Raw genomic sequence first — 23,385 nt, forward strand, 5'->3', positions numbered from 1 at the left:
CCCAGCCGATACCCTGGAGGCAATTCTCGGATCAATGGTGTAGGACAAAGATAGTATCCATACATTATATGCGAAATTAATATCATTTAACGGCATAATATCATTTAATTATTAAATGTTATATTTCTAAAATTTATTTAAAATTAGTAAAAGATTAACATTTATATAAGCTGATTAAAAGTTGTGTGCCGTAAATTAAACTTAGACGAACAATTACTCCAATTTAAGTAATATTAATTAAATATTATATAAATATTTAATTAATATATAATTCATAATACATAATAACAATTTTTTTTATATATTATTGCATTTAAGTAAATAAAAGAAAATGTCAGAAAAATTCCAAAAGACTCTTACGCCATTGCACAGTCCGGTTGCTGCTCAAGATTGACTTAGAATATTGTGTAAGCATTGAAAGAAAAAATCGTAAAACACACACGCATTTATACAATGCATATTTTTATGTAAAATAAATTAACGTTATAAAAAGGTCTATTTTATAATAATGACATTAATAATTTTGACGTCAATTTTTTTCCAACATTATCTACCTTTTTGCGTCGTAACCAAATGTTTATCCCAGTAATCAATATTCCTAAAGTTTTACAAGTTTATAAATCCTTCAATCCTCGAATTTATTACACGAAGCTTATTAATGCTCCGGCACACAAACAACCGTTATTCTTATTAATATACAATGTCTAATAAATAAAAACAGTAGTTTACATTCCGTAAAGCACACATTGGCACGTGTCCACGGCGGTGCTTTTGCGTTTACGCCTACGTAGGAGTAGTTCCTCCGCCACGTTTAGGGATGGATCGCGCTAACAGTAGGAGGAACAGAGACGGGCATCGAGAAAGAAAGGTGGAGAGAGAGACGAGAAAACCGAGAGGGAAGAGAGAAGGAGTGTGTGTGTGTGTGAGAGAGAGGGGGGGAGGGAGAGAGACCAGTAACGTTGTAGACTTGAACAGAGGGGCACGTAAGGACGGAACCAAGGCGCGGGAGGAAAGAGGGTTGCGAGGGAAGAGAAGCGAGGTGGAAAGGAGGGTAGCCCTATCTCTCGTGCTCTCCTAACTAACATGTATTTTGCATAAAGCTTACATTACTTGAATTACAATGCTCCAGTGCCGTCTCGGGCCTCCCCGTCGCCTCCACCTCCAGCCCTCTTCCTCTTCCCCCCCCCTCCCGCCCGCCGGTCTCGACCAACCCCTTCCCGCGGTTGTGTGAGGAGAGACGTCGGGATGTAAATTGCTTCCAGAGCCGTGCCAAGTTGGCGCGCAAGTGCTCGACGCGCGCGACATCCGCGCGTGTGTGGTGTGCACCAAGTTTGCACGCGTGTATGCGCCATCCCGCCATGCGGTGGGGTTGGATAGGTGCTGGGCGAGCGTGCGAGGATGTTCCTGGACAGCATAGCTCCACGCTATTACGTGCGGAGGCTAGAGGGACGGAGATGGTGAGGGAAAATTCATTATCTCAGTCATTCCGGAGCGAGAGCGTTATCGGGCGCGATATAATTGATCGTTAAGCGGTCGCTCCGGGAGCGTCGGCGTTTTAGATCACGTCGACCGATAACGGTGCGAATTACCGCGGCGATTATAGAATTTAGAGGCGCTCGGGAGATGCGTTTAAATCGAAAGTCGCACGTTTCCATTCGAAAGTTAACACTTCGCATCGTTTAAATGCAACACCATCCTCGCTCAAAGGATTAAATTGTTACTTAAGTATGTGAGACGTGATTGTATCAAAAATATTTTACAGAGATTAAATTATAAGATATAGAGATTAAACTAACTACTGATAACAACAGCTCTGTGTATCTTTATAATTATTATGGAATTATCCCATTTTTCTTGCGCGATACATATATATAGAAGGGAGAGATGTAAGGAATCGTTCGTTTTTTTCCTCCCATTTTAAAAGTCTTAAGAATCAAATCAATAATCCGTCCGTAGTTAAACTACTGGACACGCACATTATGAATGTTCCCCACGTTGGAAAAATTTGCCGAGCAACGGGAGTGTAAGCGAAGGAAAAGCAAGAGGGGGACTTTTCGTAAGGAGTAACTCTGACACCCGGGGGAGTATCTGCGCGTAGGGTTTTCCCGCGCCGCACCGGACACAGCCCTTATTGGCTTTTTCCACGCGTCCCTTTTTTTTCATCCTCTTCCCTCCCCCGGGCTTCGTGTTCCTTACATTATTCACGCTTACGTGCCGGCATGAGCGTAACGAGAAGCATCGGCGCCCCTAGGATAATGGAACCGCGACGGCGAAGGACGCAAGTCGACGCGAATACGTGCGCGAACAGGAGGATAATTACGGTTCTGCGTCCTTGATGCGCGTGCCCCTGTCCTCTCTTTCTGTCAAGGGATAGGAGATCGCACGCATACACGCACATTGTACATACACGCGTGCGGTCCCCGGAACAGATCGAGCGGGGCTCTCGGTTACACAATGGCAGAGGATACCGGGTAACCCGATGACAAGGTGTAAATCATCGACCGGATTTCGTATCGCGTTCGAACGCGCGGAGCAACGATAAGTCGGACATTACCGACGTGTACGCTACGTGACAAACGGACCTCGCTTGAGTAACGGATGATGCATCGGCTTCTACGATCTCGAAAATGATGCATTGGATTTGCAGCACGATTTGGAGGGAAGGTCTTTGATTTATCGTAAACGCGGCTTAGATCGTAAGACAGAAACTTGCCAGAACAGAACCATCTCGGTCTTTTAACTGTGAGAAATGATTTATTATCATCGGGAAAGTATAATTTGCAATTTGAGTTACGTAAAAAATTAGCAATACATTAAAAAATTTTATATATATATATACGAAAAGTATTGTTTCAATATTTAATAAAGAGCAAGATTTTGTAATTTTAAAAATTATCAAAAGATATATAGTTTTCTCTCTCTCTTTCTGTCCCTCAATGGATATTTGTTTTCATGGTTACTAAAGCATGTTAATCGCGTTGCTTAACTCGGCAAAGTTAGCAATTCTAACTCATTTAATCGCCATAATTTTATAACTTATAATGTACGATTTAACATTTCTGTGATAAATTCCGATAATACAAAGCTCGCAGGAAAACTTGCTCTAAAGGAAACGACTAAAACAAGGCGCATTACGAATTTATCAAACTGCAGTCCGAAGAAAAATAGCTGAATTCAATCAATAGCACGCACATAGTGCGACCTAATCCACGTATAAAGGGAAACCCTGAGGGGTGAGACTCGCGGGCCTCGTATCATCCAAAAACTATGACGCAGGTAGATCCGTAGGTGGCGCGCCCCGCAGGATAACTTATTTAACGCAGACAATGTACAAGACTCTACTTCGCGTACACGTTGGCAGGACGAGCTTGGTGAGCTACTTTGTATGTACGCACGCTGACATCTTACCCACCCTATCCGCCCTCCTTTTACCGTGGTCGAGGGGAGACTTCTGGGGGTGCGGGTGGACCAAGAGATCAATACCGGCGTCCCATGGACCAGAGCTGCCACCAGCCACCCTCCCTTCTGCCGCCTCCCCTAAAGCGGACTCACGTGTGTGAGCGCCGGACCTCTTAGAATCACCAACCCCCAAAACCCACCCGCACCCAACCTCACAGCCACTACCGCCGTGGCAACCACCCTCGGGGCCATCTACTCTCACCCTTCGCAACTTTAAAGCGATGTGTCCGTATTAGAGCGCGGAACGAAACGACTATCACGAGCTTTTGAGACGGAAGATCCAAGAATGTTAACGCGAGATTCACCAGTTGATATGAGATGTGCGATAATTACAGGGGATAATATCTTTGAGATTTATTTCTTAAATTTTCTAAGTGACAGCTTTATATAAATCATTTCAGTCATTAAATTCGTATTTGACGTACGGTATTAAAAAGTTTGAAATAAATATCAAGAAATATTCTTTCGCGTATACATACATACATACATCTCTACACTGAAAGAAAAGATTGGCTGCTGCAACAAATTAGATGGTAAAATATGGCATAGAATTTTTAATTGACTGCAACAACCAATTTTTGGCTGCTGCAGACAATCTTTTCTTTCGGTGTATTCGAAATTTAAATTAATTTCTTAAATTTCGAATAGAGAGATGTATGTATGTATATGTGTATACTCTTCGCGCTGGAAATGAAGTGTGCAGTATCTTCAAATCTGCCACCTGCAACGGCCGGGTTGACCGTTGCCCGTGAGCTGCAGGACGCATCGGGCAATCCCTTGTTTAATCACGCTGATAACTTATGCCGCACACATCCTCTCTTCCTCGCGCGGACGACGAAACAAAAAGACCGAGCCGAACCCGGAACCCGTTGAAGACGGACACTCCTATCACTCCGTTAGCCACCGTGAGTTTTTGCATCACAATTAATCCACGAACGTAATGGGCCCCGATCCTGGCCACCTGGTGCCCGGACGTCCTGCAGGACAACGGCTCTCTTCCTTCTATCCTCCTTGCCGTCCTTCGGACCGCGCCGATCCTCTCTTTTGGCTTTCATTACGAGAGGGGAGGGGGGAAAACGACGTGAGAGATGATGACCTGCATCTCGCACGCCGCAGCATCCCGCTGGCGACCATAATCCTTCGTTGTGTCTTGCCTGGAGCTTTTTCTGCGCCGCGAGTAATGCTCGCGACGCGTTTTTGTGCATCTCGTATACGTTACGTCGTGTCCGACTGCATCGCACTGCTATAATGGATATCAGTAATATGTTGCGTCTAACCCGCGACCGGATGAGACGTTACCGTCAGTCAAATTGCTACGAAACGACTGTCAGACTCGCCGTTGGCCGTTATCTCCTTGTAAGTTTTGTTCGATGCTCTTATGGAATCTGTGTATAAATTAGACATTTAATTCGATATCATGCGATATGACGTTAGATGAGATATGATATTTTTCTCAAACAAGTCCTGAAGTAACTCTTATATTTAACTTATCCAGGTATACATTCTTTTATTTACTGAGTCTGCATTGACGTGAGTTGAAGTACAGTTTTATTGTATTATAGATACTATCTTTCGAGTCAAATAAGTACCGTTTGCTTTTGAAAACTTCGTAAGGTTGATTGCGATCAGTATTTCCTGTAGAAATTCCTTTCTCAATGCAGTTATAGACTAGCTCGGAATTCAATTCCAGTTTGATCGTCGTTGCCGGATACGAATTCGCATTCTTCTGTTCGCTATTCTTCGATGACATATAGATCTGCAATAAAAAATTCGACAATTTTATTGATCTTCTCGAAATTATATGTGCGAATATATAGATAACACACATTCGTGCACGCATTGTGTATTTCATCACTTATTCCTTCATTAAATATGTAGTCCTTATTAATAATACAATTTGCATAATAAAGAACGGACAGAAATATCATTTGTGTTTAGATGTGTTCTGTCATTTCACACGATAACTTCGTATTTTCCAATTTCAACATTATCACGTAAGTTATTAAATTATAATTACTATCACTTGTAATATGTATGAGATTGTTGGATTATTGAATTTCATTATGGTAAATATCTTTTTTAACATGTAATAATTCTAGTATGTATGTTTGTAATTAGCGTTCCGGGAAGAACAATGATATGTTGTTGGTTTCTATACATTGATAAAGCGAGGATCGAAATGTCTGATAACGAAATTTGTCGAATAAATTCATTTACACACGAACTACCAGTGTTTGACTCGGAAAGGCATCTTCATATCCATAGATTTATTCAACTGAATCGAATTATATCCATCTATATATATTTTTGCACAATAAAATTTAATTGTTCAATAAAAATATTGAGGCTTTCATTCACTTTATACTTCAACTTTCAAAGTACGCTAAAAGATAAGACACTTTTAAAAGTACAGAAATGTAAATATAAAATTGAATTATTATAACAAACTTATATTACACTAAACAAATGGCCAATATATTTAGTATCTGACATAATAATTATCCAGATATATATATTAACTGCGTTCGTTGTTTTTGCATCTTAATCGTAACATCCGAAATCTTTTTGTCCTAAAGATAGCATATGCCGATGCTGATTTACACTGAGAAAAAGGATTTTGTTATTTAGCAAGCCACCAGTACCTTTAACCGGTGATCGGTAAATATGTAACAACAAAAATTATATTGTTGTGATTGCTGCTAGTCTGCTATACCAACCAATTATTAGTAACAGAAACAAACTATATAGAATCTAACCTATCTTTTGGATAGACTTTAGCTCGTTTACATAGAATTCGTAGATGATCGTGGAGTCTTAAGTTGTAGGAAACCGACCAAGCACAGTCAAATATAGGAAGAATACTTGACTAGAATTAATCAATTTCTTACGATTTGAGACCCTGCAACCGTCTACGACTTTTATATATATATTATGAGCCTCTTATTTGCTAGCGATACTATTGATTATTTGTTACATTGACGAATTAATTTGCAATCGTAACAAATCAATTGTTTTTTTAACAAATATCACATTTGCTTTCCCTTGATTTGTTCCTATAGCAAAATCTTTTCTCTCAGAGTACCCTCTTTTACAGTACATGCTACTGAAATAGCTATCCCTTTTCCGTCGCCCTTAGCCAAGAGAGTGATACCCCACGATCTGTTCGACATATCCCCAAACGTCCGAATCGCGACATGACGGGGGGTAACCACGGGCCCGTAACCACCGTTGACATTTCTCAAGTGCAACCTTCTCCCCGCCGTCCCTTCGTTTCGTACTTGAAGGAAAGAAGACACGAGGACCCGCGCGATTAATCAGGATTAGCCGAAGATCTGACCCTTAACCCTGTACTGTCCACTGGTCGTGCGATGACCATCAGTCATCGAGAATGTTCCTCCTCCCTCCCTCTTCCCTATCCTTTTCGGGGTATCGTCGCGGGCTCCTATAAACCGGACGATCATTACAATGTCATTAACTTTGACGAGCGTATAATTCGTGACGGGCCAAGAGGTCAAGGGGATAAGCAACGTACCTCTGCCAGCAAGTTGAGGTCATATCGATGAGGCCGTGGTATCGGCTGATCAAAATTTTACGAAATTAACGGATTTTTGAACGAAATCGCCAAAACCTTTCTATAAGTTAAAGGAACGAATCACGCCAATCTAACCATCTGATGATTATGATATCTCGCAAGAGTCACGATTACTAGAGAGAGTTTCTTCGTCGTTCGTGTAAACTATTATTATTATATAGTAATTGCCACAAATAGTAAAACGGATGAAATTAAATAATCTAATTCATACATTTAAGTATGGTACATGAAATCACAACATCGTATAAGTAAACTAGGAATAAATTATCAAAATCTTAAAAACATTATTTTATAAGTGATCTACGTTAAATCGACTTTAACGCAAGACTGTAAAGTGACATTTCTTTACCAACGGTAATTCTCAGGACGATGCTGAACGCGCAGGAGGAATTCGCGTCCGGCGCCAACGTCGTCCAGGGTGGAATTGAATTCCTGACTACCCCTTCCATGGTCACGTCCAGGAAGGTGTTGCCGGCAGGACCAGCGCAGGTCACGATCTGGGGCGTTGGCCAATCCTATCCGATTTCAGTCGACTGCAGGTCGACGGCGAGTAGCCGGGATTTCCTATTGTTTGCCGGATGGACGGTAACGCGCACGTTGCGCGTACGATCCGATCATGGATCACATACATACACGCGTACACGTACGTGCATGCGTGCGTTTTAGAGCCTCTCGCGATCAAACAGAGAGGGTTCGGTTGGCGTCTTTTGACGAGCATGTAGCGAATCGCGGCCGGTCAACGTACCAAGCCGACTGATGACCATAAAAAGAATAAGGAGAGGGCTGCAGATCCTCCGGAAGAATCGTGCCGCGAAGAAACGGCCAGGCAACTACCGTAACGGATAATATGCTAATTCGCGGGTGTCTCCATCGCGGTCGGTGACCAACGAAGTCTTTCCCGCCACCGTTAAAGTGCTCGAATCTGAAATAATCCCCTCTTCTCCAGGAAAATTCTTTAGGTACACTTTTGAAACATATTAATTTATCTTTAATCCTCTATTTGCAATCATTTTTTTACTTTCTTTGTTTACAATCTGGTTTTTACTGTTCTCAGTTTTCAAAAAATGTAAAAAAATTCAGGATTACTTTTTAACATCTCTATTACATTATCAAACAGTTTCTGAATGAGATATTTTATGTAGAGGAAGCGGACTTTGCCCTTCTTTCTTTATTTTGGAGAAATTTGAGAGTGAAATTTCATTTGTGTGCCAAAAAAAGATTTAAATTACAGAGGGTGTCTATAAAATTGGATTGTTCAAATTATATTTCAATAATAGTGATAGTGACATTCTTTATCTGTCATGAATAGTATCAGTGAGTTTTAATTCCAATCATTTATATTTATAGAATTAAAAGAGGCAATTCTCTAATCTCTCTATTTTTAATTTCTCTAAATCAAGCGCCACTTAAATAGAACCTTATTCCCATCCCTCTTAAAGCGATCGCTGGACCAAGTTTGCGTTAAGACCTGCCGTTCGTCCTAGCAGGTGGTAACCGGTTCTCTTTCCTTTTTGCGTTCCCTCCTGCGACAATGACCAATGGTCACTCGAGTTGTGCCGCAGAAGCAGCATTGAGAAGATCTAGCACGTGCCACGTCAGCTCGTCTTAATCCAAAGATCCACGACGGCGACTGTGCCCGTTCCAGGACCCTACTTTTTGCTTCTATTCCCTGCACGCGCGCGCGCGCGCGCGCACGGTCAGTACGATGTTCCCGATCGGAGATCCTAGCGCGGGACAATATTTGGCAAAGGATAATTTCTGCTCCATCTTGCTAGTAGCTACTCCTGAAGTGCTGAGAGGGCCAGCATATTTGCAAGGAAAATACCAGAGAATCGCTTACGTGGTAACTGCTCGTTTAATAATAATCGCGGGTTTGATAAATGTTGCGATGATATCAATGTAAAGAAGAAAGTATATTTAGTCCGACGATATAAGTTCTAACATATTTCTCTATTAATAAGGATGCACTTATTTTAAGAAAAAAATGTAAGTTTTTGTTCCATGAAATATACCAAATGTTTAAAAAACTATTCAGCATTTACATAGTAGATAGTACACATCGTTCTGAGTAAAAAAAGTCTTAGTGCAGAACATAGGTCGAAAACTCAACCTATTCGAGCTTTCGATCTATGTTCACTAACATAAGATATTACAAGAACGAAAGACTCTTAATTTAAAAACAATAACGAGAGAATAAAGGGCAAATAAGAGTCAAATATAAAGTATATTAAAACATAAAAAATCCAAAGAAAATATGAATAATATAATATTCTATAATTGATTAAAATATGACATGTTTCTGTTCACTAACATAAGACTTTTTTACTCAGTATAATGTATATTTTGTACCATATAAATGCTGAATAGTTTATTTAATACACCCTGTATATTGCATTATTTTTAAGAAAATATTTATTCTAATTTGTGTGAAGAAAAGTATATTTAGTGATAAAATCGTAAAATATTTCTCTACTGATAAGAGCGCACATAATCTTATCTTAAGAAAAAATGTTTGTCTCATAAAATATGTGTTAACGCTGTGTAAGTTTTGAGAATCTATTATAATCTATATGCGAAATAATATTTGTACATCGAGCTACAACGTGAGATCTAACGTTCAATAAAATTGAGCAAACGAGACGATATTAGAGTGACGGTTTATCATCGGGATGCGCAATTGCATCGTAAATGCAAATCGCTCGTCGACGGATGACCCTCGGAGCAACCATGCTGACCGATGTGTTGTTTCTCTTCTTGTCAGTATTCCATCAAGCTTCCCCAAGAGCGTTCCCCGGCTACTCGTTACTTTGATGGGCGGTCAAGAGTTGCACTTCTACACCTTGTAAAATAAATCGTTCGTCGGACCACAGCGTTGTACGTCATCTCTATTCTGCGTTTGCTGGGCTCCGAGTAACGTGCCTGGTTGATGCCGGGCGGTCCGTCATGTAAATCATTAATCACGGAACTTTCTTCGAACGACACGTTAACCCTTTCAAGCTGCATTTTTTTGTAGTACGTAGAAAAATGACCCTATTACCGTTTATTAGAATGACTGAAGTACTAAGAGATTTTCAGAACTTGTTAATTGTTTAAACTTCTGTCGATATTATATCCTTACGTTTTATTATAAGATTTGGCAAAGAAATTAAAAATTTAAAAATTTATAGAAATTTTTCAAAATTAGAAATTACAAATTTGGAATTGCTGTAATAAATTTATTTATCTCTTTATTTTGTATATTCAAATACGCATCTGAAATTATCTAACATGAATTTGGATAACAAATTTCATTTTTGAAAATTTATATTTCAAGTAGTTTTAGTTTTAATTAAAATTTTACGCTGATAGTCAAATTACTAAGATATTTAGCATTAAAACTTTAAATAACTTGACTGATAGTGACTTCAAATTGCTTAAAGAGAAGCGTATCTCCTCTCTTTAAATGTATAATTATGCATTAGAAGTTTGAAAATATAAAAGAGATTTCCAGATATCTCTCCTTGCTTACAACAGTTTGCTTCACGATTTCAGTTGCGTTGCCTCAAAAGAGAGAGGCTTAACGTTTAGATAGAATACTGTAATCGGATAACATTTTCAACCGTCGGATCCGCGACATTTCATCGATATGAGAATCCTTTCTTCGAATAGAGGTGCATTGTATCGCGGGACAATTGCGAGATGTTCCGTAGCAAAGACGCACGTATGCAAAGTCCCTCCAAATAATTCCATCACTTTAATCCACTTTCCGTCGTGGCGGTTAATGTATGCCAGTCGATTGACACACACACACATTGCACGCGATCTGCATTTCTTTCCCCGCTCCCTTTTTCTCATTATGATCGATAGATTCTCGGGTACTCGATAATCCGAACCAGCACGATTTTGAGTTTCCAACGGTTTCGTTATTGATTCCGCATAGAGGGGATGCATATTAGATATTGTAACGTTAAATTCTCCAGCAAGGTGGTCGGAGAGGAAAACGTTGTATACGGCTTGTAGGATTTAAATTTTTTATGAATTCTTTTATGTCAGTGATAGAAGTTTTAAATCAACAAAATTCTAAGTAAAATAAAAAAAATTTTCTAAAATCTAAAATCTTTTGAAATTGGAATTTAAATCTCGATGAAAATTTAGACTAAAATTTTCAAGTCAATTGGTATGTTTGAAAAAAGCAGAGATTTGCATTTAGACTCCATTCATATATGTTACGTACAACGTAACTGTTTAAATATGACGGAATGGTAACTTGAATACATTTTAATCTCTTCTAATTAAACTACTTTCTCTCTCTCATTTGTAGCTATAGAGAGACAGTTTAAAAAGAGAAAGTCTGTGCTCGAAAACTTAATAACGTAAAATTGCGTTCGACCGCCTTCAACGGTTTTCGCATTGATTCCAGGTCGGTGGCATAACATTTCCTTAGAATTCGCCTGCTAACCCATAAATCGGTACGTTACACCGTCACCGAAGGGGTAGAAAAAAAAATCGAGAGACGCAGAGGCGGTATGGAGAAGCCAGAGGGAAAAAAGAGAGCAGACGACAAGGAGGCATCAGCGCAGAGAGGGAACATTATAATGTTAAAGGGATGCTACCTAGCTCTGGAAGAGCGAGAACGAGACGGAAGACGCTTTGGAAAGCCGGCGCAAAAGGGGAGAAATTAAAATGTAAAAGGGATGATGTGCGTGGAAAACGGAGCCTGCTCCTCACCACGCCGCGCTTCCCCATTTTTCCCTTCCTCCAGCTATACTTCTCTCTTTCTTTCACTTTCTCGCGATCCGTTCTTCCTCCTCTCGCCCGCGTCGGCCCCGTTTCTCTCTGGTAATCGACTAGCCCGCTCGCTCTACTTACAAAAGAGGGGATTTTGCTAGGAAATTAAAATTAAAAGGGGCGGCCCGCGTTGTTGGTCGAAGGGTTGCACGTGTTCCTTGGTGCGCGAGAAAAGATATGCAAGCCTTGGTTCGTCAGATATACTTTTGCTTCGCATCATGAAGCAAGTAGTACCCACATCTTTTTTTGTAGGCGGACATCAAATTTTTGATAAAGTACATTGTGAGTATTGATCGCTTCATCAAAAAAAGATTCTTTGCTGGTTCAGTAACAGTAAAAATTCGGGGAAATGGCACGAAATGATTTACGAAGAATTTTTTCTTTTTATACAAAAAATTTCCATTCTTGTCAAATATAATACAATTCAACCAGCCGGATATTGCTGAAAATTTAAATTAGAAGACATAATCTATAAGATTAATTAATGACTGGAATTAATCATGAATCAAATAATAAATATTTCGTATATATTTCTACTCGTGTTATTTCTCTCTGAAGGAAACATTTTCTTCTTACTTTCCGCAATCTTCCCGAAGCTCGTTGATGAGCGTCGAGTGTCCCGAAGGAAGTTCTTCGCTCGGAAAATGCGAACAAGTATTCTCAGAACTTGAACGAGAACTTCTTCTCGATTGCGTCGGGATTATCTCAGCTATAGATGACACCGATCGCTGGGGGTAAGTGTATTCCTTCGCCGAAAGGAACGTCGTTCACAATGGTTACAGGTGATCTTCTCTGCCTGTGAGAACATTCCCACAGCATCCCTACGACTTGTCACCCCTTCCTCTCCACCTCTATTCCGGATAGTAAACTCCGTTCTTTTTCGATGACTCTTCCCCCTTCCATCCCTCCTCTCTCTCTCGTTCTTCCTGCGAAGCATCTCTTCGGAACGGAAGGTGCTATAGTTGCACGGTTGCACCCCTTCCGGGAATCGACGCCGTGGCCCAAATAAGTTCACCCCTCGATCGGCCCGGGAATCGTATAATAGGAGACGGTTAGGGGCATATATTCTCTTCCGGGTTACACTGCGAGATACCGCTCGAGTGCGTACACATGTGTACGAGAGCTGGAAGCGGGAAACATTGGGCGGCATAATGCGCGTTCGCGGCGGGACGCCATTGTGCTGTAGACAGAACGACCGGCAACAGGAGCCATCCCCGCCGCTCATCTTTACCTGAAGAATCGGAAGCGAGAAACGCCGCGAATTCACTCTGTCCTAATAAGAGAATTAGTGATTTTTTTTTCTTGTATTCTCTGAGCGAATACAATTCTGAATAAATTGGCAGTCTTTTAGAGGCGTGGCAGTGAAAAGAATTATTGATATTGGCAAAACTTGTTTGCGTCAATGTAACAAGTAAAAAGTAGATATCGAATCGCCGGGTATACATAAATTAAGAATAAATCAAGTTAGCTATCGGTTTTGCTATTATTTTGGAAAATATACGTTTACAAATATTCTCTGATATGTATCTCTTTTATATCTCTGAAAATATTTGAAATATTATCCAATATTAATAGCGTTGTGTGTTAACAACAGTTGTTTACAACGCTACAACTCGTTCCCAAATATACGTTACTATTAATCTTTTTTTTACTGCATACATATTAATAATGATAATTTCTTATTAAAATAATTAAGAAAAATAATCTTATTTTCAATCAAAGCGGATCTTATAGTGCTAATATTTCTTTCAGTGCAAATTTATATACAACGTCAAAGTTATTAATACTTTTATGAGATGCTTATTAGCATCAAAATTATTAAATTGTTTGTGTGATATTATTCCAGTTTTTCATAATTTTTTAAAATTGAAGATTTCGGTGCGCGGTTTGCAGAATTGAATATATGTACATATATAAATTTATACTGAAATACTTAAATACTAAGATCCGCTTCGACCGAAAATAGGATTATTTCTCTTAATTAATTTATTCTTGTTATCTAATATGAATTATAATTGTTATAAAAAATCACAATACTTTAGTTAAGTAAATTATTAAACCATTTTATAAAATAACAAGACCAGTAATTTGTTTTTAATGTCAAAAAACTTTATTAAATGTTTTTAAAATTAATTTTATTTATCTATCGTAAGATATGTTTATTAATAAAAACATATTTCAATTAAAATTATGATAATTTGTTTGGATAACATTCATTAATTATAATAAACAGAAAAATATATAACTTTTTCTCATTTTTGTATATGAAACTAGTTTATCAAAGAAATAGGCAATGCTATATTTTTAATGAGGTGAGTACAAATTATAAAAGATGCAGTTCCAATATTTTCAATCTCTCATTGCGAGGACCTGTTTTCGCAATGAATAAATAAATGCGCGGACGTTTGGAAGGAACAGGTGATGCCAGATTTTCCCTTTCATCGGTCAGGGTGAATTGATCCCTTCTACAAGGCACAAAGGTCGATCGCTGTGAAGAATTGACTCGTTTCAGAACCAGAACTCGAATTGACGACCACTGACGCTCTGACCCTAGGTGTTCGACTTCCGGTTTCTCATCTGGACCTCTGACCATCGAACAGGTCCCTGTCAAAGTCCTATTAGGGTATCGTTTCATAGACGACGACCATATGATGAAGCAATGAAAGTTGACGCGAACATACCCCGTTCTTAGAAAGCGGAACTTGACATTTCCTCAGTCCGAATGGTTCTCAGATTGCTCTAAAAACTGAACTGACACGTATAAAGTTCTGCGAATTATTTTCTATATATATTTTCCAATATCATTAAATCCTACAAAAATTTCTGAAAAAAACGAGAGCATCTGTGTCAACAAATATTCGAATATCTAATTGTAAAATATGTTTTTATTAACAATGGATATATAAAATTGATTTCGAACATTTAATGAAATTTCTCAAAATTTAAAACAAAAAATTACGAGTCTAATTATTTTATAAAATAGTTTGATAATAATTACTTAACTAGATGTAAATTTATGAAAATTATGATAAAAATATAAAAATGATAAACAATCAATAACAAAATATTCACTTTTAAACTGTATATGTAAAACAAATTTCCTCAAAATCATTTAATATTTTCATTAAAAACATTTTTATGCGTTAAAATCAAAATTGCGATTTTTCTCAAAAGTGAAGTTGATTTGTTTAAAGACAACAAAATGAAAAACAGCATAAAACTGATTACAATAAAGTCAAGAGATGAAGCTTCACTATGTCTGGATTTAAAATGCGGGGAATTCTATCTGAGGATTTCATTCATGTGTCACGACTCTGGTCGTCTCTTAATTCAAACTGGTATTCGTACATGGGCCAAATACACTAGCCTCGGCTTTTCGAAATCTGGTACACTATTTATTTTTTGGCGTATGGACACACCGCTAGGACCTATACAAATAATAGTATAAGGCGTACACACGGAGAAAAATGTACAGTATTATACACTAGAATTCTAGTAAACTTTATGGAATTATCAAGTTCATATAGGGATACGTGCCTACTCATGTAAAATTTTCTTTATATTTCTGGTAAATGAGATTGTCGTATGATAATCATTCTTACTTTATTGACAACAATTTTTTCTTTAGCATTGACAAAATTTACTTTACTGCATAGTAAAATATAAAAGTTCTGAGAGTTGTTTGTGCTCGTCAATCTTGAAAATAGTACGATTTACTTTACTAAAAGTATAATTTATCTTACTATAAGAGATAATAATCACTTGAAATGATGTACTATAATCATAATGTACTTTTTATCTTAAATCTCCGATATTTTTACTTTTTTAAGCAAATAAAATTTATTACAAATTCAGTAAAAATAGCCAGAATATTTTTACTAGTCTTGGAAGGTATCCATCTCTAAATTATTTTTCTCCGTGCATCTACGAGAAAATTTAAATACTCTCAGAGAAAAGTAGCTATGAATTTAGTATCAAAAAGAAAAAGCACGAGATTAAATACAAGGAGAGGATAAAATTTAAGTTAAATTCAGGTAGAATTTTGCTATTTTAGAATAAACGACAGAAATAAGCAAATCTTTACACTAAAATCTTTATCTAAGGATTAAGTACTCAAACTGTGTAAGTCGAATGATGGAAACGGCGGCACGAATAGTGGCAAAAGAAGAAGCTATCAAGATAGCTTGTCTCCGTAGCAATATTTATTTCTCGCGATCCAATCTTATCACTATTACTTATCGCTCAGAGAGCTCCTATCTCTAACAAACTTATACTCGTTCAATCGCCGCCACGAAGTAGTTGCCAGAGTCGTGCTCGAAATGCCCATAAATACCACGACAAATGGTACCTCGCAGTAACCGGACTAATTACTCGCCGAATCCGATCCCTCGATCGTGAGTCTTGATCCGTATTGCAGTACGAGATATGCTTTGCGATAAAGGCGGTTACCATGAGTTAAAAGAGCGACCGGTGATAATCGGAGAGGTCACCCCGTGGGACCTACGGGGGTCATCGCAGTCGAGGGAAGACTGATCGGCCGGGCCCACGAGAGAGTCTGGTCGCGCGAACTCGTCCTCGGGCCGGAAACACGCTCCACTTCGCGAGTGATCGGTGTTCAGCACGCGCATCGCAGGTTGTCCGGTCGTGCGAGTTGCTTCAACGACCGAAAGCATGTCGCCGTCAAGGTGGAAGTTTCGTCAACGGTTACTTTTCTAGGATCGGTCAGGGTCAACGACGAACGCGTGGACGATACGGCGGAAGGTTTTCAAAATCTGGTCTGGTTGGATAAACAGGATTGGCACGTACCTCTTCGTGACCTCTTCATTTCGAGCTAGTTGCCCGCGTTACCCGCTCTTTCGTTGCGTTGGGTCATGTGTCAACGAACTGCTGGTTGAAAAGTGTTACTAATAATCAAGGGAGCGAACGGTAGATTGTAGATAGTGAGAACTTTAACAAAGCGGAAACTTGTAATGTAGATTATTCTTATTGTTAACATTTTTATTATTTGGTATCTTATAATATATTACACCTCTTGCAATAGGATTTCGCAATGTAGTTCATAAAGATATCTTCCATGTGAAAGAAGATATTTCACTTCCCCATTGATAATCGTGAATGCGTCACTAATACATTTACTTTCGATATAAATTTTTGATGTTTTTTGTTAGAAAATAATAAATATAATAAAAAATATTGAAATGTGTGTGGATTTTACAAATATTCTTATAACTTTTTTCGTTTCTTAATTGATTGCAATGTTTTATGACTGTTATAATTTTTCATGACATCGAGGTTATGCGACAAAATAAAACATCAGAGCCGAATGTGATTAAGATCCCAGTTATAAGACGAGATGGTTGCGAGACAGGATGGCACGTTCCTCGTTTGATGTCTGGTGATTTGGTTGGATGTCTGGTTCTTTCGAACTGGAGACGGGCGGTCTTTCCGGGTGTCTTTCCGGTCAGTCAGGGTCATGTGTCGACGGATTATGAGGTGGCCAGCGCTGCTAATGGTTGTACGATGATCTTGACCCGTGAGACACGAGCGTGTAATCCGCCACGCTGGCTAGGGTTGTAGGTCACTGCGACAGGGTCTCTCGTTCTCCAAACAAGTAATAAAAGCAGATATGTGACTGCAAATACAACGTAAATTAGCGACAGCATAATGTTGGGCCATTCAAAATTTATGGCATTCTCAACAATATCTGAGAAATACAAGAAAGTTTGAAAGCATCGCACGATTTCCTTCTTTTAGATATATAGTTTCGTTGCTCTATGGATTTCCTATAAAGGAATTCCTATAATTTCCACAAAAAACTTGAAACTGTATAAGAAACACAAGATTATAATGCAGTAGATAAATTTAAATTCTAATAATAAAAAATGATAACACATAAATTAAAAAGATACTTAACTTAAAAGTCTCGAAAGGGTCAAGAATATTCGAGTTTTCGCGGATGTGGAAAATAACGATGAGTCCAGATAAACAAAGTCATTGTCTCGCTGACGATACGGATTAAAAGTAAGCAGCTGTTTCAGATGGTAGACAGGGAGTGATGCCGTCAGCTGACGCAAGGTGGGAAAATAGAAATGCATGGCAGAGTCGTCCTCAGCCGAATCGGATGCTGCAAGGGAGTGATCTTTCGCGTTCAGTGACGTCATCGATTCCGACGTGGCAGCTGTTGCCTTCTGACCGTACCTACCCCAAGATTGATTGCGAGATTAGTCCAAGTATCTTCGTTAGTGAAGGGGTTCTAGTTTGGTCCGCACCGGCAAACTAATACTTGTCTCGCGACCAAAAGATCACTTTCGCAAGCACAAACTGTTATCCATTCGGATCATTTTAGCTTTTGTTTTATCACAATACGCATCAATCTCGTATTGAGGATTAAAAAATGAGAAATTGTGAAAAATTGACATTATTATTATTGTATTATAAATTTAAAGGCAGGGATTTAAAAATTATTGCAAGTTTGATTTTGATTTTAACTTTTAATTATAATTTGAATGTAAATCGAAAATCGGAAGTACTTTGGTCTTAATCTGAATTAAAACTGTAATGTGTAAATAAAAAAAAATAGCGACATGCAAGTTGGCTAGAGATTGAAATCGAAAATTTTAAGCCTTGTATTCCTGACAAGTGCACACGTCTTCTAAAACTGCCGCCATCGGAGACAAGGTTGTTGCTCGTTAACAAAACGGCCTCAAAGCCACATACGACGTACGATTTCGTAAGATTTTTCAGGTGTCCAGATGATAAACGGTCGCCATACGTGCGAACGCATCTCCACGTGGATTTTCGCGAGCGCCAAGCCTTTCGGAGAAATGAACCTGTTGCGGAGCTTTATGAGCAGCATTAACATACTTCGTCGTGTTTCGCGTGAGCTGTGGCCGCCGCGGGCTTAAGTGCATCAGGGACGGTGAAAATATTTCATTACATTAGCGCAAAGAATGAGAAAGAAAAAGTGGTGGAAAGAAGCGTTTACTGCTATCTCTCGAAATTGTTCTTCTCTGCAGGTACAATATATGCAAGCAACACGCATAAACAAAATGAAATCCAATTTCTAGGCTTATCCAAAAATAAATGCAACCATAAATTTTGTGTTTACGATGGAAAAACATCTGCGTAGACGTGTCGACTTCTTCAACGAAAAGTATTGTATTTTTTTTAACGAAGTTTTTTTCTTTTCTTTAGAAATCAGAATCGGTTAAAACTCACGTACATGAAGTATATGGTATATTTAAGGAAAATAAAGTTTCGTGACCTTACATGAATTTGAATATAGATAATATCTCACTCACAATTCCATTCGAGAAAAAAATTATTGTAAGTGCCAGAAAAAGTTACGATGTTTTTATAACAATTTTAAAGTTGTAATGGAGTTATAAATTTTTTGTTAAAGTTGTTGAAAAAAATGATTTATTGTATAACAACGTATTAGTGAAAACGAGAGAAAGTTTCTAAAGTAATTATTTAAATATATATAAGTAGATTAATCTCTTTCGGAAAAAATAAACTATTTAGCAAGAAAATTGACCTATAATAAATATTGATGACATAAATACGATTAACAATTTGACTCGGTTTTTCTCAAGTGTAGTCGATTTGATTTTCGCGTAGCATCGTTCTTTCGGTATCTTTCCTGTCAAAAGCAACTCTGTCCGTAAACTTCTCTGGAGCTTCAACTGAGCGAAGCCCAGTCATCCGTCTCGCTTCGCCGAAAGCATTCTGCGGACTTTCCCGCACTAAGCCTCACGATAACGCCGACGTCACGTTCTCGACGGCTGCGAATAGCGGCGGGTTTCGACGAGGTTTCGGCTTTCGATGCATCAGTTCGCGCGCGTGTGCATACGAGCGGGCAAGTATTGTTTGCACGAAGATTCCAAGCTGTGAAAATAATTGTGTGCTGAGCGAAAGACAGAGAAACCGCGAAGACCGAACGGAGTAGATGGAGATGGCAAAGGGGGAGGAAGGGGAAAAAACGGTTCCCAGGATTCGAATGGCTTCGTATGTCTCCTATAAAGAGAAGATTGTTCTGGCTTCATTCCGTTCGCGGGGGGATAGATGAGGCGAGGGGTCTTTTCTTCGTAGCTTCGCGAAGGGTGACTGAGAGGGATGCTGCTGCTGCTTCTGCTGCTGCTGCTGCTGCATCTGCCCCTTTGGTGTAATGATATCTGAAAAAAGAACTACTGCATTCAGCAAGACTCCAAGCCATCAATTTGCCTCCTAAATAGGATTCGACGAAGCATGTCTCTTTCTTTCTCTTTATTTCTTTCTCTCTTTCTTTCTCTCCCTTGATAGATATTGACCTTTGTGACTTCCAGGATTTAATAAAAGGAGAAATATTAAAATCTGTGCCGAGTTTTTGCATTTCGTGGCATCGTCTCTTCGTTTTATCAGTATTATTTCGATTCATCGACATGATGTAATTTGTACTTTAGATATAACAACATTATGCAAGATGCACGATTGTTATATGCAGTCTGTATACATATTTGTAATTAATCCTCCATCGACAATGTGAAATTTTCACCCTTCATCCGCAATGTGGATCTTCGAACTTTAGAACAGATTTTTATTTTTTATATTGTCCTGGACTGTATCAAAATCTGAAAAAATGCTTATATACTTGTGAAGATTTTAACAACGAGTTTTTACTATTACAAAAATTTGTACTTTACTTATTTTTTTACAGATTTAAATTTATTGACCAGAATTCACTCTATCAAAAAATCAACTGTGTTTTTAAAGTCTAACATTGTCGGTGGAGAGTTAAATAATGTAATTAAACAACAATATTGTCATAACGAAAATAATATTTGCTTAAGTTGGCTCGGTAAAATATCTAGAACTTACGGATATTTCACATTGATTATTTATTCTAGAAGCATTTTCTAGAACATGATATTATATCACAGTGAAAGATTCATAATCAAAGAAGATTCTTTGAATTATAAACTAATATTGATCTTTCTTTTATAAAATCGCTAAATAATAAAAAAAGACGTGTCGGACCAAATAATGAATCTTTCTACCAAGAGATTACCAATCTTTCTGTTTTAGAGATATTTTCGGACTTTCACCAGATCGGAGACAACCGACCAACCTTGAAATCGACTGGACTAAGGAAAGCTTCGACGAGGGACTAGAACAAACAATGCCGAAAACCATTGTCGATTGAAAGAAGGCCGACAATACATTTCAGAGGAAAAGAATTTTCTGGCTTTAGGCTTCCACGAGGAGCTACGTGAAGGAAGAAGATACGAGAAAAACTGTTCTACGAAGGTGCTCAATCACTTAACATCGGTACATTTAAAATTGAAATTTAATTATGTAAACGCGATGCATACACTAAGTTATTAAAAAATTTTAATATATACAACGAGAAACATTTTTACGATAAAAATGAAAGAATTTCCAATTTATTAGTCAGAAAATACACAGAAATGTAAAATAAAATGTGCGACGCATTTGAAACTTTAGGTGTCGTTTTTCTTTGAATGTAAATAAAATAAATTTTATATTATATTATATAAATGTTACATATATATATATATATAAACTATTTGGTACGTACATTACTTTAAAGTAACACTAAAAGGAAAGAGACGAGAATGAAACTTGTGTAGAGTTAGTTATTAGACTAGCAACCATAAATTTCGGAAGCTTCAAATACATATTTCAACTGAGAGAAGAGAGAGAGAACCAGCATACCAAAGATATATTTCCATAAAACTTCGTCATGGTTGAATATATACAGATATAGTGAATACACGTTTACAATTTTATATTGCTCTTCTTGAAAATTTTATCTTAACCAAGTTTTGTGAAAAAACTTTAATAATAGTTTAAATTAAAATATATATGTACTTAATGAGTCATCATAATAAAAAATTATAATAAATTATAATAAATTACAACAACTTTTAACTATTTTGAGGGATAAAGTATTTTTTAATGTCTAGGGGTTTATTGATAAAGTATTGATAAGCGGATGACGCAATGATTTCAATGAGACTTCATTATCTATACAAATTCGGCTACAATACAAAAAATAAGTTTCATTAATGACGTTGCGATATTGAATGCATCGTTTCGACGAACCATCATTTTTCACGACTAACAATACAACGACTTTTCTGGGATTTTTCGAAGGAGGATGGTCATTTCAAGGGCATTCTGTATTATTCGCGTGAAAAGAGCAAAAACGTATGCTATTGGAATGTAGACTGAGAGGGAAAAGAAGAGAGATATAGAGAAAGAGAAAAATGGCGTTGCAGTCCGACACCCTATATTTTGGTCTCATTTTACTAAAAGCCGATCGTATTTCACGATTCCACTCGTCGCGAGGACAATGTGTGCCTGCGTGCCGTTTTCCATTTCTCTCTCCCCTTCTACTCTTTTCTCATTTCCTCTTTCCTCCTCGCTCCTTCCAAATTCGTTTTCACGAGACGCGCGACTAACTCGACTTAGGGAATGAATCTCTCTTTTCGCATTCTCGTTTTTTTTTCATTTTTTCTATTCGTTTTTCTATTTCTTTTTTCGCCTCTGAAAAACCGCGCATTGAAACGCATTGAGTCGCGGTCATTTGTCCGCAATTTGACCATAAATGAAGCCCTCAACGAGGGATGTTTACTCATCGTACTAAATTCCTCTCTCAGATCCTTTTCCTACATCCGGTCGACTTTCTCCCTTTTTTACGTGTTTCGATGCTCCTTTCGGTGACACGCGTATCGCGAGTGCACGATATATCGCAGCGGGTTCAAACGGCACGCACCGTGGAAAATGTAGGAAAGCATGAAGATTCGTTGCGGGCCAGGACCTCGCGAAAAAATGTCGCTTATAGTAAGATAAAAAAAGGCATGGAAATATACGTTGAATTTTGTAGTGTAAATATTCTTTTACTGTATTAGATACGAAAAATAAAAATGAAATGAAAGGTGCAGAAATAAAATAAATAAGATAAAATTTCTTCGAGCAAGTAAACACAAAAAATTGTAACTTTTGCGTAAAAAGAATAATCGAAATGGCAATCAATTTTTTATATAGTATTTGATTTAAATCAATTTTTTTTGTTTCGTCAAATATAAATTCGATTGAGATTAAAACTAAAACTTAAGTGAGAATTGATAAAAAATCGCTCTTTAAGCCACTATAAATGAAATTGTTTTATAACACAATATCTCATTTTAAATATAACAGTTTATCAAGTAATATTTTATCAAGTAAATTCTGATCTCCAAATTTTACATTTTAAGAAAATGATGTTACATATCATCAGGGATGGGAAAGTTACTTTGTAAAAGTAATTAATTACAGTTACTGTTTTTCTCTTTCAAAAAGTAATTAATTACCGTTACAAGTTATTGACTCTGAAAAGTAATTCGTTACAGTTACAGTTACTGAAAAAGTAACTTTAAGTTATTTTTAAGTTACTTTTTTTATCGGAATTTTTATTGGTAGTATCGATACCGTTAAGGCTGTATTCAGAAACGTTATCCAACTGCCCTTCATGTATCGTTTTACCTTTGTTTTTTACCTAATATTAAACAAGGATAATACACGGG

General features: G+C 37.8%; 1 pseudogene; it reads left to right on the forward strand.

Moving 5' to 3' along the window:
• LOC108766896 (uncharacterized) overlaps positions 1-21,147 on the forward strand; it is a 25,967-nt pseudogene extending 4,820 nt beyond the window's left edge.
• The last annotated feature ends 2,238 nt before the right edge of the window (positions 21,148-23,385 follow it).

The sequence above is a fragment of the Trachymyrmex cornetzi genome, unplaced genomic scaffold (assembly GCF_001594075.2).
Source record: "Trachymyrmex cornetzi isolate Tcor2-1 unplaced genomic scaffold, Tcor1.1 scaffold64, whole genome shotgun sequence".
Lineage (NCBI taxonomy): Eukaryota > Metazoa > Arthropoda > Insecta > Hymenoptera > Formicidae > Trachymyrmex > Trachymyrmex cornetzi.